The 15,882-nt window shown below is 46.1% G+C and overlaps 1 protein-coding gene across 4 annotated transcripts in view; it reads right to left on the bottom strand.

Annotated features, from left to right (window-relative positions):
• The window catches only part of DYRK1A (dual specificity tyrosine phosphorylation regulated kinase 1A), a 144,581-nt gene extending 130,206 nt beyond the window's left edge, over nt 1-14,375 (bottom strand). For 2 of the 4 annotated variants that reach the window (XM_061424800.1, XM_061424801.1), the window contains exon 1: nt 14,285-14,375. The gene's annotated coding sequence lies outside the window, so the exon portion shown is untranslated. The remainder of the gene's footprint in view (nt 1-14,284) is intronic. The other 2 variants (XM_061424805.1, XM_061424803.1) reach the window with 2 other exon arrangements.
• Nucleotides 14,376-15,882: the final 1,507 nt, after the last annotated feature.

Raw genomic sequence — 15,882 nt, 5'->3', positions numbered from 1 at the left:
CTACATACTGTGAACTCTTCTACTTAGTAAATTCTAATCTAGACACAGATGACTCTGACTCTAGAGAGTTCCTTCAAATCGTCTATTATCGAAACTGGCACCACCTCAGTAAAGGTTGTAGTTGCAAACAAAAGAAACTAACTCTGGCTTTGTTGAAACTGAAAAGGAAGTTATTAAAGTGTATTAGGCAACTCACAGAAAACCCCAGGAGGGCCAGGCTGGAAGGCCATGTAGTCAAGAACACCCAAAAGGCAAACCAAAGATCTGGTACAGTGGAGACAACACAGGATTCGGTCCCTGTGACTTGCAGAGACACCACGAACACGGGAACGAAGTGCCAGGACTGGATCTGTTGCTGACGGCCTCCAGAAGAGACAGCTCGGCCATCCCCCTTCTATGCAGACACGGACTCTGCAAACGGCCTGCTTCTGCAAATCACCCGCTTCTCAGGTGGTGGAATGGAGGCCCCAGGTCATATGAGGGCATTCTAAGTCCCAAAAATGCAGAGAAAGTGAGCGACTGCCTTTCACAATGGAAGACATCTACCTCCCTCTCACCGAGATTCTTAAGGTAAAGAATTCCCTAAATGTAGAAAGCTATCAGATGTTCTGGTTTATCATCTGAAAGGCTCATGAACTAGGGGCACGAAGTATGAATCCCAGCATACCACAACTTTTATCTAGCTCTCCAATTAACACGTTACAGAAGCTCTACGTTCCTTCTTCTTTTCTCTCTAAACGTTTATTTAACTTTAGGGCCTTTAACTGTTCACTGGATTTTTTATTAGCTAGAAGCAGCATATGCAAAATACTATGATTAACCTTAAGCAAATTTACTTCCCTGCATCGCAGTTTTTTAACTTAGAAACAGATATTACCAACCACCTGCCAGTGCTAGTGCTAATATTAAAATAACTAATAATGAATCTGTACAGTGTCTGGCCCATAGCAGGAAATCAATTAATAGTAGCTACTATTCTGGCAGTCATGTATGGATGGGAGAGTTTGACTAAAGAAAACTGAGGGCTGAAGAATTGATGCTTCTGAACTGTGGTGTTGGAGAAGACTCTTGAGAGTCCCTTGGACTGCAAGGAGATCCACCCATTCTAAAGGAAATCAGTCCTGAATATTCATACGAAGGACTGATGCTGAAGCTGAAACTCCAATACTTCGGCCACCTGATTCGAAGAGCTGACTCACTGGAAAAGACCCTGATGCTGGAAAAGACTGAGGGCAGGAGGAGAAGGGGACGACAGAGGATGAGATGGCTGGATGGCATCACCAACTCAATGGACATGAGTTTGAGTAAACTCCGGGAGTTGGAGATGGACAGGGAGGCCTGGCGTGCTGCAGTCCATGGGGTCGCAAAGAGGCAGACGCGACTAAGTGACTGAACTGAACTGTTACCATCAAACAGAAGCTTACTTTTTAATAGAAGAAACTCACTGGCTTACATGAACATCTTTTTTAAAAGTCTGTCAATGTCAACAAGGTGAAGACCTGAGTTTGTATCCTGCACTGGAATTATAACAACCGTTATCCTCCTCAGTCCCTACTTGTGCTGCTGTTCAGTCGCCCAGTCGTGCCTAACTCTTACTGCAGCACACTAGGCCTCCCTGACCCTCACTATCCCCGGAGTTTGCCCAAGCTCATGTTCATTGCATCAGTGATGCCGTCCAGCCGTCAGCGTACCAGAACTTTTATCTATCTCAAGTAACGGGTTACAGAAGTCCTATGTTCCTTCTTCTTTTCTCTCTCAATGTTTAACTTCAGGGCCTTTGACTGTTCACTGGGTTTTTTATTAAATACTATGATTAACCTTAAGCAAATTTACTTCCCTGCATTGCAGATTAGTCGCTATGTAACCAGAAATAAAGCAACAAGAAGCTTAAAGACATGTTGCCACCAAAACTAAGTTCAAGGAATACATAAATAGATGAACAATGGGATGGCTGGCTGGCTGGAGGCATCAAGCCATGTCTTCTTTTATTAGAGTTCTCTTTAATGAGCTCTAACTCTATTGAAGAGCTTCAAGAGGGCAGGTACCATGTACGTCCTGTGAGTCACAACTATGTCCCAAGGGACTGGCATGGGCCCAAAGAGCCAAAAAATAAAATCTGAATAGTTGCTTTTCTAAATACTTACCACAGAAACTAGTCACTGAGAAAGATTTCAGAACTACTTTAAAGCAAATCCCCTTTAAGCTTTTAAAAAGATGATTCACCTGACAAGATCAAAGGCCTCAACAGTTTTCTAACTACAAGAGTCAATTCTTTTGAAAATCCATCCATACAATCAACTTTCCCTCAATCATTCTTGTTCTGTGAAGGAAAAGCAAAGCCAAAAAGTATCCAAACAAACGACTTTCTTTACGTTTCCATCACTTTTTAAATGACAGCAAAGCTAGAGCTTGTTTTAAATGTGAACCTGACACCTCCTGCTGATGCTGGACTGACTTTCTAGGTCTAAGTGCTGAATGAACCGCACTCTGCTGGCTAAATATTATAAAGAGCCAGGTTGGTTCCCGCCACAATATAAAACTCCAAGTGATCACTCCAAATGACCACTAAGGACTGTATCTACTTCAATAAACTACTAAAATGATGTACTCCTTTAATAAACAGGGCAACATCCTTCCACTCCATCATACAATGCCAAGTTTCTAAGAGCTAGTAGGTGTTGATACTTCATACACACTTGTTAAACTAAGCCATGAGTAAGTAACTTGGTCTTTTTACTGGCTACATAATGTCCCAATCTAATCTTTTAAAAGGATCACTTTTTTTTTTTTAAAGGCTCCTACATTCCCTGTTCAACTCTTAGTCCAAATGCACATTCCCCTATGCAATCATTCAGTCCTGGAGACCAACATCAAAATGTGGTTCACTGTTTTTAGTACTTGCCATATATGGCAGACTTGCTAATGCCCTCGATCGCCAGGGGCGGCAGGGGGCAGAGGTGTGCAAAACAACACGGCCCCTGCTCTCTGGAGGGGATGAATAAAACAAGCACTAAAAAAAATTACCAACTGTGATAAACATGTGAAAGAAAAGGACAGGGAAACATGAGTTATTAAAAAAGAAGAGGTGACTGGGGCGGGGGGTCTGCTTTCCCTGACAAGAGTGATAACTGAACTGAAAATGAAGGAGAAAAAGAAGTTAAAGAAAAGAAAAGGGATGATGGCTGGCCCAGAAGCAGACATCCAAAGACACAGATCCCAAGGCATGGGAGACAAGACTGCCTAAGTCAGCTGGAGCCAGGTCATCCAGACAGCGGGTCCTGAGTGTGGTCTTCACCCTGGAAGTGACAACAAATTACTCAAGAGGTTTGCGGGGTGGGGGGGATTTAAGTACTAAGAATTCTTGCTCATCCATTTGCTCAAATCCCTCTTTCATTCCTATCCATTCTATTGAATTTTATTTCTTGACCTTTCCTATATGCCCATATCCTTTATTTCAAACGTTTATATCTTATTCAGCAAACAGCCTTCAAACACATATCCCATGAATCCTAAAACTTGTCTTCAAATTCTCCCCTTTGCATAGCTGATTCCAATACTGCTGAGTAACGATGGGCCTTCAGGCCAATTCCTAGGTAAGTTTTCCTAGTTTTACTGACATTTTGAACAGTACCACAGAACCATTATAGGGAAATTCAAAAAGTGAAATCAGATTGCAAAATATGCTGGGATCCTAATAATTTTACTACCATTGCTGTTTTGGAAAACTTTAATGAAACAATATTTTGTACCACAGAAGTAATGTGTACCAAAAATAAATGTGTTTGATGTAAAGATGAAGTAAAACACACCACTGCGGTGACAACTGTTCTTTTTCAAGGGGAAATGATCAAATAAGAACAAATTTTTCAGCAGACAGTATTTGTCTTTAAGACAGGAGTCCTACTTATACCAAATAAAGTTAAACTTAAACTGTCAAAGGGACTTTTAAAAGTAGACAAAATGTTTGACCTTCAAAAAGCACCACTGAATCTCATTCCGTTTCATAAACTGTGCTCCCTTTAATGAAAATGCCCATCTGCCCTAGACTGAGTCCATAAGCCCCTGTGAGAGCTAACTGCATCCCGGCGCACACGGTGCGGGCACTGATCCCTGGCCCTAGGGCCACATGTGGCGCCCAACAGGCACGCAGTAATAGCTCTATCCACCTCACAAGATAAACGATTTTCAGATGATTGGTCTCCCAATAAGAACATACGCAAAAGTAACAGAATAAATGTGGTATTTTTCAGGAAAATACCAAGCCACTCAGAATAAATTGAACACACACGTTTAACTACTCCACACTTCTCAGCCTGTGAGCTGGGACACCGCTTCCTCGCTTCCTCTCCAGAATCACCGCTGCCAACGATGCCTTCCCCCACTGCCCCATTTTGCAGCTCATTTTTAATGGCACTACATTATTTCTACCTGTCAACAAAGGTCCGTCTAGTCAAAGCTATGGTTTTTCCAGGAGTCATGTATGGATCTGAGACTTGGACCATAAAGAAAGCTGAGAGTCAAAGATTTGATGCCCTTAACTGTGGTGTCGGAGAAGACTCTTGAGAGTCCCTTGGACTGCAAGGAAATCCAACCAGTCCATCCTAAAGGAGATCAGTCCTGAATATTCATTGAAAGGACTGATGTTGAAGCTGAAACTTCAATACTTTGGCCACCTGATGCAAAGAACTGACTCACTGGAAAAGACCCTGATGCTGGGAAAGATTGAAGGCGGGAGGAGAAGGGGACGACAGAGGATAAAGTGGTTGGATGGCATCACCAACTCAATGAACGTGAGTTTGGGTAAACTCCAGGAATTGGTGATGGACAGGGAGGCCTGGTGTGCTGCCGTCCACGGGATCACAAAGAGTTGGACAGGACCAAGCAAATGAACAACACGTTATTTCCACCTGTCACTAACAGAAGGACTGAACTACAATAATTCTCTCCTCTGTTCTTCCACTGTTCCCTCAGGACCTTACTAGGAAATATTCTCAACTGTTCCCATCAAGCCAATCATTCGACTCCTCAAGAGCTTTACTATACTGCCACCAAAGTGGAATTCTCTCCTTTCTATCTCCAAAACCTGGAGTCCTGTGTCAGGACTTCCCTGGTGGCCCAGTGGTTAAGAATCCACTAACTGTTAGCAGTCATGGTCTTCTTTGTCCTAATTTTGCTGGTATACACACAACTATTTCAACACTTAATAGCTGAGGTCACCAAACCTTACTCATTTTTGTAGTGAAAGCCTCTACCACCACAATTCACATATGTTACAGAGGACAGGCAAAAGTATCCTCAGTTGAAGAGGAACAAGACTCACCTTTTACAATTTATCAAAGCATTTACAATTTATAAGAACATCGTTTTTCATTCAACAGAATACAGAAACATCACAAAACAATTTTAACTAAATATCAAAGAATGAATACTTTGTTAAAGTGTAAGACTTATAGTACACCATAAGATGCTCAAATTCTCTCATCAAGAAGTACAAATTCAAACAAGTAGACTGCTCCATTCACCTATTAAATTGACAAAAGATTTAAAACTTGAATAATGCCAGTGTTTTTGAGATTTGGGCAACTACACATTCTTAGACACTGCTACTGAAGTATAAATTGGTGCTACTTTTCGGAAGACAGCTGGCAAAACACACTCATACGCGCATATACCTGGTGCACCAGCAATCCCTCTTATAAATACGTATCCTCTGGCTGACACTGACAAAAAAGTTACATGTACAAGGATGCACACTGCAGCATTATTTAAAAATAGCAAAAGTATGGGCTTCCCTGGGGGTCTAGTGGTTAAGAATCCGCCTGCCAATGCAGGGGACATGGGTTCAGTCCCTGGGCCAGGAAGATTCCATTTGCCTTGGAGCAATGAAGAGTAGCCCCTGCAACGAGAGAAAGTCTGCAAGCCGCAACCAAGACCCAGCAGCAGCCAAAAATAAACAAAATATTTTTTTTTTAAACTTCTAAAAATAGGGGGGAAAATTAAATTCTCTCTAATGGAGATTGACTCAATTGTGTTGCATCCATAACATCAAATACTTCCCAACCATTAAAAAAAAATACAGGGAAACTCTACCACCTGACACAGGAGTATTTCCAAGATAGAGCAAGACACTTAGGTTGCAAAACTGCATGCTTAGCAAGACCCCATTTGTTTTTTAAGTACATAGAGTGTACACATACACAATGTCGCACTTCAAAAAAAACTCGGGATCACACTAAACATACCATTTTGTCATTTGTTGTTGTTCAGTCGCTAACTCTTTGCAAACCCATGATCTGCAGCACGCCAGGCTCCTTCGTCCTCCACTATATCCCGAAATTTGCTCCAATCTAAGCCCACTGAGTCAGTGATGCCATCCAACCATCTCATCCTCTGCTGCCCCATGTTTTGTAACACATATGTATATACCAAATGTTTATATATACAGTTTACATATATACGTAAATAACATTTCTGGTAGGAAAAACTAAATAGCTGTTACTTATGGAGCACAGACGGGGAGGGCTGGGGGTGGGTGACACCATTCATTCTATAGGGCTGGATCTTTTTTTTAATCATGAAAATAAAAAACTCGTTGATCTTTAAAAACTAAAATTCCCCAGATCAAAATAATACCTTTGAAGTCTGATATGAGACTGCTCAAACAGGAGTCCTAAACAGATGAGAAAGCGCTAGGAGGACACTCCTACTCCAATGACCACGCATTCAGTCAGCCCAGAGGGCCTCAACAAATTATCCATGGTCCCAAGACCAGCGCTGACCGGCCAGCAAGGGCCAGCCCAACGCTCCAACCTCGGCCACCAGAGAAGCCTGTGAGCACCGTGCCAGGGCCGCACCACAAACGGACGCTTCTCAACAGGCCCGTCACTCTCCTTGGACAAGGGCACTGCGCCCCAACCTCCCTCCTCTGCCCAAAAGCTCTTTTATTAGTGTGGGTGCTCATCTCCAGCGTTCAAAATGACAGCAGCTAATTGATGAAGTGTTAACCTGATAACAGATGAAGGCTATTTCCCTAGGAACACTTCCATTTTAAATTAGGGGATCCAGCTCTTGTCTTAATCTACAGTATGAATTCCACGGTGAGAATGGCAAGCGAATCAGCTGAAAAGGAAAGGAATGATCTGAGGACATGGCCTGCTTTTGCTCCTTCTGATCATGCCAAACCCACACCTCCCTTTCATCTACCCTAACGCACCAACACTAATGATTCTTGACTTAAAACCTCAACTTTCCACCTTTAAATATTTGTTGGACCAACTCACAGTATTTTTCTAAGAGGCTCAGAAGACAGTGAAGTGAGCCAACCATTCAATAGCAATGAGCTCACACATAAATAGCAACATATTTGAATGACAGATCTTCCTATAAAATAAAAAATGCAGTTGTACTCTTCTCCTTCCTCTCTTCTGGGGAAAGAACAAAGAACCAAGAGTCAGGAAAACATGCGCTAGCCCCCACCCCCCGACCTGCTTACTCCGAAGCACTGGTAAGTCATTTCATTTCTTTGCATCCATTTCCTCCTCTAAGATGAGAAATGAACTATGTCAATGTTTCTCAAAATGTTTCTACTGCATCAGGGACATTTGCAGGCCCAATTAAGACAATGGATCCCAGCGCATCACCAAACCTTCAGAAGACGAGTCTCGGGCTGGGGAGTCCCACAACTCTGACAAGTTCTCCTGAAAACTATCTGAGGCTCATCAGCTCCTCAGGTCTCTACTTGACCTAATTATAGGCTAGTTCAAAGGAATCCTAGACCTTCCTCTTCTGTCAAACCCACAGGAAAAAAAGAGCAAGACACTGGACAGTAAATGTTTAAATATCACTGCTATAATCGTTACAATTTCAGTGACCCAAGCACTTACTGAAAACCTGACAAGATCCTGCAATACTGAATCACACTCTCCTAGTATTGCTTGCTGAGGTTATGTACACAAATACACACAAAATGGTCCATGGGACAGCTAAAACTAAATCCAAAGGCCTAGGCTTCAAATACTGTTTACGTATAACAGTTATAGCAATCGAGAATCATGTTTCTATCAAAAAATACCTTCAATAAAATAATGTGATATGAGACTCCAAATCCCTTCACTACTGTAAGTTTAGTTACATTGACTCTAATCTGACTACGTATGTACATATTGCATATACTAAGTACTGATAGTCTATTTCAAGTTACACACCATAGTTCAAATGATTAATGAGCAAATATGGAATATAAACATTAATTAGTGCAATAAGTTGTCTTTCCCAAGTTCATCTCTGTTAAGTTTCTTCCAAAACATCTTAAAAGAGTGACAGGCAATGCTTCATAATCCCCCATTCTCCTATTCATCAGTAAAAACAGATTTTCAGGCAGACAATCAGCCACCCTACTGATGACCACATATCCCAGCCTCCTTTGCAGCTACATGGGGCCACCTGACGAAGTTCCGACCAACAGGTGTGAACAAGTCACGTATGCAATTCCCAGGTTCGTCTTTAAAGAAGGGTTGTTCTCGCCCCCATCCTGTTCCTGGACCGTGAACATGGTGGCGAGCTGTCTTGAACTGCAGGGGCCATGGGGTCCCAGGAAAGCAACAGAAGGACCCGAGGTCCCCTGTATCTTGGAGCTGCCACATCAGCCTTAGACGACTCATGTGAGAAAGAAAGAAACTCAGCACTTAAGCCACTATAGGCAGAACATGGGCCCAATCTTGTGTTCTAACTAATGCATACAGAAAGTTTAAGTTACTAATAAATACTACATAACAGCTACTTACCAACTCAGTAAAGCTGAAACTCTATAAAGTCTTGGGTAACCTCACTACTGAAATTATTGCTACTGTACCAACTTACATTTATACGGCATTTTACACTTTTGCGAAGCATCTCATTAGAGTATCTCATTTCACATTTTTCAAATCCTGGCAAGGGCAGCGAGGGCTTACGCACGGTCAGCACCCAGGATTCTAAAGCTCTGAAGCCATTCTGCCCAAGACTGCGCAAGCAAGAAGCGGCGCTCAGGCCTGGGCTTCAGCACCAGGTTCCTCACCACCCCTCTGTGCACATGCACGCTCCTCTACTCCTGCTCTGCGCCCAGCACTGGCGCTACAGGCACTGGAGGTACGCATACTCCCGTCCAGACAGACCTTACAGTCCAACGGCACGAGGCAGAGATGGACAGTAAGAGAATACACGTACATATGCATGCTGTGCAGTGCTTAGTCGCTCAATCATGTCCGCCTCTTTGCGACACCATGGACTGCAGCCCCCCAGGCTCCTCTGTCCATGAAATTCTCCAGGCAAGGATTCTGCAGTACATTGCCATGCCCTCCTCCAGGGGATCTTCCCAACCCAGGGATCAAACCCAGGTCTCCTGCATTGCAGGCAGATTCTTTACCAACTGAGCTACCATGGAAGCCCATACATATGCATACCTATGAATAATTGTATGGTTACTTTTAGTCAGGACTGTCAAAAAAAAAAGCCATTGGTAAGAACGCATGGCCAAGGAATCTTACTTAGAACCAAGTTTGGGGAAAGAAGTAGCATTTATGTTGAGACCGTGAGGATGGGTATCAGTGAAGAGGAAAGGAAGGAGAAGACAATTAAGAAATGCATGTCTGTTATCTCAGTCTTCACAAGCACCCCATGGTAAGGATCACCAACCCATCTTACAGATGAAGAAACTGATATTAAGCAAAACCACTGTGCCTTAAGTCCACATTGCCCGTGAGGGGCGGGACTGGTTCAGAATCCAGACCTGCCCGACTCTGGTGGCTCTGCCTGGTACCGCTTCACAGGACAACACGCTCTCCAGTTACCATGCTTCCTCAGCCGCTATCTTTACCTCTGTAAAAAGCAGATTTGGAGTAGATCTCACGTTTGAGCATCTCCTTACCCAAATGCAAGTGCTAAAATGCCAACCTTAACCACAAATATCCAGAAAACAAAACAAAACAAAAAATCAACTCTTGTCAGTAAAAACTTTATATAGAGAAACAAAGAGACCTATTTAATGAACAGGGATGTTATTTAAAATAGAATTGATGCTAAAACCAGTTTCATTCCATGTTAAACCAGTTCACTAAGCACCTCTCCACAAAAGCAACTTAAACAAGCAATTAAATTATGGGCAATAAAATGAAAAATAACTCATCAAGAGTATAGATACATTTTAAACTATTACGCATCACATATCAGATATGGGCACATGTCCATCAAACAATAAAAAATTAAAACAAGCAAAACTTTCACAGTATTACAAACTTTTTAAAAAGTCACCTTCTAGAAGAGAGGGTGCATAGCTCTGAGAGAAAAATCAATTGCTAAGAAGCCTAAATGGTTCTATATCAGCAAAATGTATGCCTACAAGGAACCACATTATTTTAGATGTTCAATGTACTGTAAGTTATCTCCAATGAGGAATTCTATCTCACTATGCAACTCTGGAAGAAGGTTTTCAAAGTAAAAGCATAACTTATTTCAAACGTCTGGCTGGTTTATACAATGCTGTATTCCAAGTCATTTTGTTTTCATATACCAAAAAATGAAACTAAGACCAGCAGCCACTAGGTTAGGAGATGAGACTTGTCCGTAATTACCTAATAAGAACCTTAAATTAATTACTTTAGTCATGTGAAGTCAACATTTCACTTTCACATAACCAATGGTAAACTTTACAGCTCTAGCTTTACATTATAACACTGATATAAGGCAAGATTTTGAATGATTTCTTTATTTAGGGGCAACTGGGGAGAAATTTTAGGTAATTTAAAATAATTTGATGATTTTCCCAAGTAAGTAAACACAAATTATAACCTCCCCTCCCCAAAATTTTAATCCAAAACTGTGCCAGCTTTGGGTTATGAATTATCGTAATTTCTCTAACCATCAAAACATTGCCCAGTGGCCAAAATAATATATAGTAAGAAGTCTTTTAAAAAGCATAACCACTGTGTATACGTAAGGTGCTCATACAAAACTAATAAAGTCACATGTTTCACTTTGGGCAATGCTAGTGTCAAGTTTCAGGGGCTCATGTTTGATAGTTTCAAGAAGTATCTTTACTTCTAAATAGAAAATACAAATAAGTATCTGGAGGTAAAACCACCAAAAAACTCAACAGGAACTAGTGACTCTTAGCTCACAGTTTAAATTACTGATAGGAATACAACAAAATTCTAAGACTAATAGAATTCTGGGGAGAGAAGAGTCAATCTCTTCATAAAGACTCTGGAAGTTTGGGGGTTCTGTTGAGTTCACACGTTTAAAGTTTTTTCTCAGGCGATGAAAAGAGAAACTGCTTGGGTGTGGGGGTGTGGGTGTAAGAAATGTGAAAGCTCTTTGAAAAAAGAGAAAGCAAATGCTAAAGCAAAGAAAATTTGACACACACCTTATGACAAAGAAGAAAGTCACAAATGAAGTCCCCTCTTCTATTGAGCTAGTTTTTAACAGCATGCATAAGGCAATTCTCTTCTCACTCACAATAAAGTTATTTCCATTCAAATTTTCTCCCCATGACTGTATAGATGCCAACCATAAACACACACACGAAAACATCCCTGAGCATCCCAAACTTCTAAGCTATTTCTTTTGCTTGTTTTTGTTTTCAAGTAGTAGCCAAGATTCCATATAAATTAGCATCTCCTTTCTTTGTATAGTTTCAAAACAAAATGTATGCCAAAGGTCACACTAATCATGCATTATAACAAGTTATCTTCAATTTTGCTTTCACAGATAATCGTGGGGCTATAAAAACCTATGTAAACTCTCTAAATACCAGTTGCTGCACTTACCACTCCCCAATCCCACATCTCTAAACCATAAACACAAAAACTCCCCATAAATAAAACTCAGGGGCAGACATCAGACAATATTCTAGTGGGGGAAAAAATTCTAACCCAAGGTTGTGTTTGCCTTTTTTTTAAAATCCACATTCCCAAACAAGACACTGCATTACAATGGAATATTTTCAAGGCTGGACTAAACGTCTGAATACCTAGGGCACAGTTATGTATGTGTGTGACGTTTCCAGTAAGTCCCACCAAAACGGCTTTAAAAGAAATTTAAGATCCTAAACCTAAATTCCATATCCTGAACAAAAACAAAGATCTCACTAGATTTCACAGTCCATCTCCTACCCCTACCAATAACGACCATCCACTTCACTAAATTCTACTCAAATCCTTAATCTTTTTTAGATTTCAAAGGAAAGCCTTCGCTTTACAGAAAGAGAGGGGATTCTTCTTTCTAGGAGACTTAATTTCTGAGCTTATGCCTCTTAGGAAGTTTCTGTACTCAGTTTTATAATCTGGTGTAGACACCGACAGAACTCCTTAACTTTCTGGCAAGGTTTGAAGTCTAAATGAATTTGGACAGCCACCATAAACACTGTTGCTACTCAAACCAAATCCTCCAAAACCAATGGGGCACTTTAAGTGTAAGTCCTACGTCTATTAAAATCTTAATTCAACTTGAGTAAACTTTTTTCATAACTGTTTCCTTGAAACTATCTTCTTCAGTTTAAAATTTTACCACATGAAATTTTAGTTCTAGTCTCATATGTATATCAGAAAAAAACATTATCCTTAAAGTAACTAATCAAGAAGTGGGAAATTTACAAAGCTAAAGGTAACTCCACTGAATTATTTAAACGCCCCCCAAATCGAAGTATTACGTATATCCATTCTTAAATACTTCATATATGTAATGTGTAAGGACTCTCAGGGAAAATCTAAGTACCCAAAGATAAAAAATAACCAAAAATAACTTTGCACACAACTTTCTTATGACTCAATACTTAAGTGATGACTATAATTAAAATTAAGTGTGAGGAACCAAACGCAGAACAGAATACTTTTTAATTCCTTCCATTCAAAAATTGTCTACACAGTTTTCTTCAGAGTTGGGGGGATGGGGGGGAGCTAACAAATTAGTTTCATTAAGAGGGCCTCGCTTTATTCTCTCCTTTCCGCTTCTGCAAACCACAAAAGTTAATTCCACGCCAACACTATACGTGGATACAACCCTGAGTCACTACAACCAAATAGCTCCAAAATGTGCCAGTACTTCTAATAACAAGGTATAAGCTGGTGATTAAAAGCCCCGGCTGGCTACAGACTCCCGGCTTCAGGGGTCCCAGCTGTATGACCTTGGATGAGTCACCGCTCAGTTTCCTCATCTGTGAAATGGGTAACAGTTTCTACCTGAAGGTTAAGAGAGTTATTAATACACGATCCTAATCTTTTAACTCGAGAGCGAAAACAATGTTATAAAGGGTGTATTTCCTGACAACCTGGGCCGAATTCAAGAAACAAATGGCGCTGGCGCTCAAGTACTGCACCTAGATTACCAAGATTCACATCATCCAGGGGTTTTGGACTACAGACTCAGCCAAAGTATTCGGAATCACTCACTAATTCTGTCCCATTTTTAACTATTTCGGACCGGGGAAGGGGGGCGGGGGGAGGCCTTTCCGCCCAGCGTGAAGCTTCTTCAGCCAGCTCCGGCAGATCTAAGTCTATAAATAAGACTCCGGCGAGTTTTGTTGCCTACACCCAGGTCTCGATTATTAATTTACGCATCCGCGGCCCTTCGGCACCCTCCAAGGGCTATGCTGCGCGGGTCAGCAGCCCTCCGACGTCGAGCGGCCGGGCTCTCACGCGCACAACTTCCGAGCAGGCCGAGGGCCCGGGCTCCGCGAGCACGCAACCCGGAGGGCCGCGCGGGGGGGACCCTGCTCCCCGACCTTCCCCGGCGCCTCGCCCGGCGGCCGGGGGAAGCCCCGTCTCCCCTGTAACCCGTGGCATTGTCCTTGCGGAGGACCGCGGCCGCTGTTCCCACACTGGTGGGGACCGAGAGGAGGGACGAGGGAGGAGCTGGGGGAAGAGGATGAGGAGGAAGAGGAGGAGGAGGAAGACACCCTCCTCCCCTGCGCTCGGGCGACCAGGCAAAAGGTCTGGCGCTTTCTCCCGGCCCCCAGGCCCCGGCTCCCGGGAGGCCTCGCCCCGGCACCCCCAGCCCTCCGCAACTTTCCCTCCGCTCGCGCCCGCCTCTCCTCCGGGACCGAGGCCTGTCGGGCGCCTTCCCGCCCGCCCTCCCTTTCCCCCCCGCCCCGACCCCGGGCGGGCGGCCGGCCGGCCTCGAGCCGCGGCGCCTCCTCCTAAAATGGCAGGTCCCTCCCTCCGCCCGACCGGCCTCGGCGCGGGCCCCGGCTACAGGCCGCAGGGAGGGAAGCCGGGCCGCCGGCCGCCGGGCGGGGCCGCGGCCGGACACTCACCGGGACGATGGCGGGGCGCTCGCGCCGTTCCCTCCGGTGAGTCTCTGCCGCCGGCTTCCCGCCGCCGCCGCCGCCGCTGCGCCCCCGCCGCGGCCTCCGCCGCCAGCGCCGCCCCGGCCGCCTCTCTCTCCGCCCCCGGCGCTCCCGGCTCCGCGGCCTCCGAGCCGCAGCCTCCTCAGGTCTCGCTGCCCGGCTCGCGGGTCCGAGCTGCGCCCGGTGGGGCGGGGGTGTGTGTGGAGGCCGGGGAGGCGGCAGCCCCCCTCCCCGGCAAATACCGCAGTCCCCGGACCCCGAGCCCCGCGGCGCGGCGGGGGCCGCGCGGCCCGGCCCGGCCCGGCGCGGAGGGCGGCGGCGGCGGCGAGGCCGGGCGCCCAGTCGCGGCCGCCAGCAGCGGCGGCTTCTTTTTCCCCGAGGTGGATTTTGTAAATCTCACAAAATGGCGCGCGCTCCAAAGCTGCGCAGCGAGGAGCGCCGGGGCCCGAGCGGCGGCGGCGGCGGCGGCGGCTCCTCAGCCAGGAGAGCCCGAACCGCCCGCCCCCGAGTCCCCGCACGGACAGACGGACACACACTCACACTCTCACACACACACACGCGCGCACGCACCCTCGCACACGCTCCCTTACACACACACACACACACACACACACACTCTCTCACACTCACACCGGTCCCGCCCGCTCGCCGGCGGCGGCGGCGGCGGCGGCGGCGGCAGCGGCACCAACAGCAGCAGCAGGAACAGCAGCACAAGCGGCGGCGGCGGCGGCGGCGGCGCCCGCACCCCCCGCTCGGGGTGTCCGCTCTCCTGAGCCCGACCTGGGCCGCGATCAGCAGCAGCGACGGCAGCAGTCTCCCCGGATCCCCCTGCCGCTCTCGCCGCCGCCACCCCCGCCTCACTCCAATGGGGCTTTTTATTATTATTCGGGCGGGAAGCGAAAGGGTTTAAAAAAAAACCCAACCAACAAAATGGCGACGGACCGACCCGGTCGCTATAGCAACTGTCAATCAAAACGCAACCCCCCCCCCCCCGCGGCTGACGTGCTGACGTCCTCCTCCCACCACCCCCGGCCCCAAGCCGGAGGGCGGGGCCTGTTGCTCGGGCAACGGCAGATTCCGTTTCCCTCCTTTTCCCTGCGTTCCCCCACCCCACCCCCGCCTCCGTCCCCGACCGACCAACCACCCAACCCCCCTCAGGTCACGTGAAGGATAAATTCGGAGCTCGCTACGCGTGTCAGAGGAGGGCGCGTGATTCGCTCGGGGGAGGGGAACGGAGGGGAGACGGCCGGGCTGAGGGGAGGGAAGGGGAAGAGGAAGGCAGGGCGGGCGGGGACCGAGGCGGCGGCCCGGCCTGTGCGCGAGCGCCCGCCGCTTTCCGGGCCGCCCGGCCGCGCCCCGCCCCGCGCTCCGCGCCCGCGCCGACTGCGGTCCCGGGAACGCGCGGGCGCGTGCCCGGCCTGCGCGCCGCCGGCGCTTCCGCGTCGCGCGCGTGCAGCCCCGCCTGCGCCTGGGTGGGGGAGGGGGCGGGGAGGACCCGGGTCGCCCCCCGCCCCCGCGTTCCTGGGGCTGGGGCTGCTCACCTGCATCCCCGGGGAGCGAGCCGT

The sequence above is a fragment of the Bos javanicus genome, chromosome 1 (genome assembly GCF_032452875.1).
Source record: "Bos javanicus breed banteng chromosome 1, ARS-OSU_banteng_1.0, whole genome shotgun sequence".
Lineage (NCBI taxonomy): Eukaryota > Metazoa > Chordata > Mammalia > Artiodactyla > Bovidae > Bos > Bos javanicus.
The sequence above is the reverse complement of the archived record's forward strand: the minus strand, read 5'-3'. Positions and strand labels throughout refer to the sequence as shown.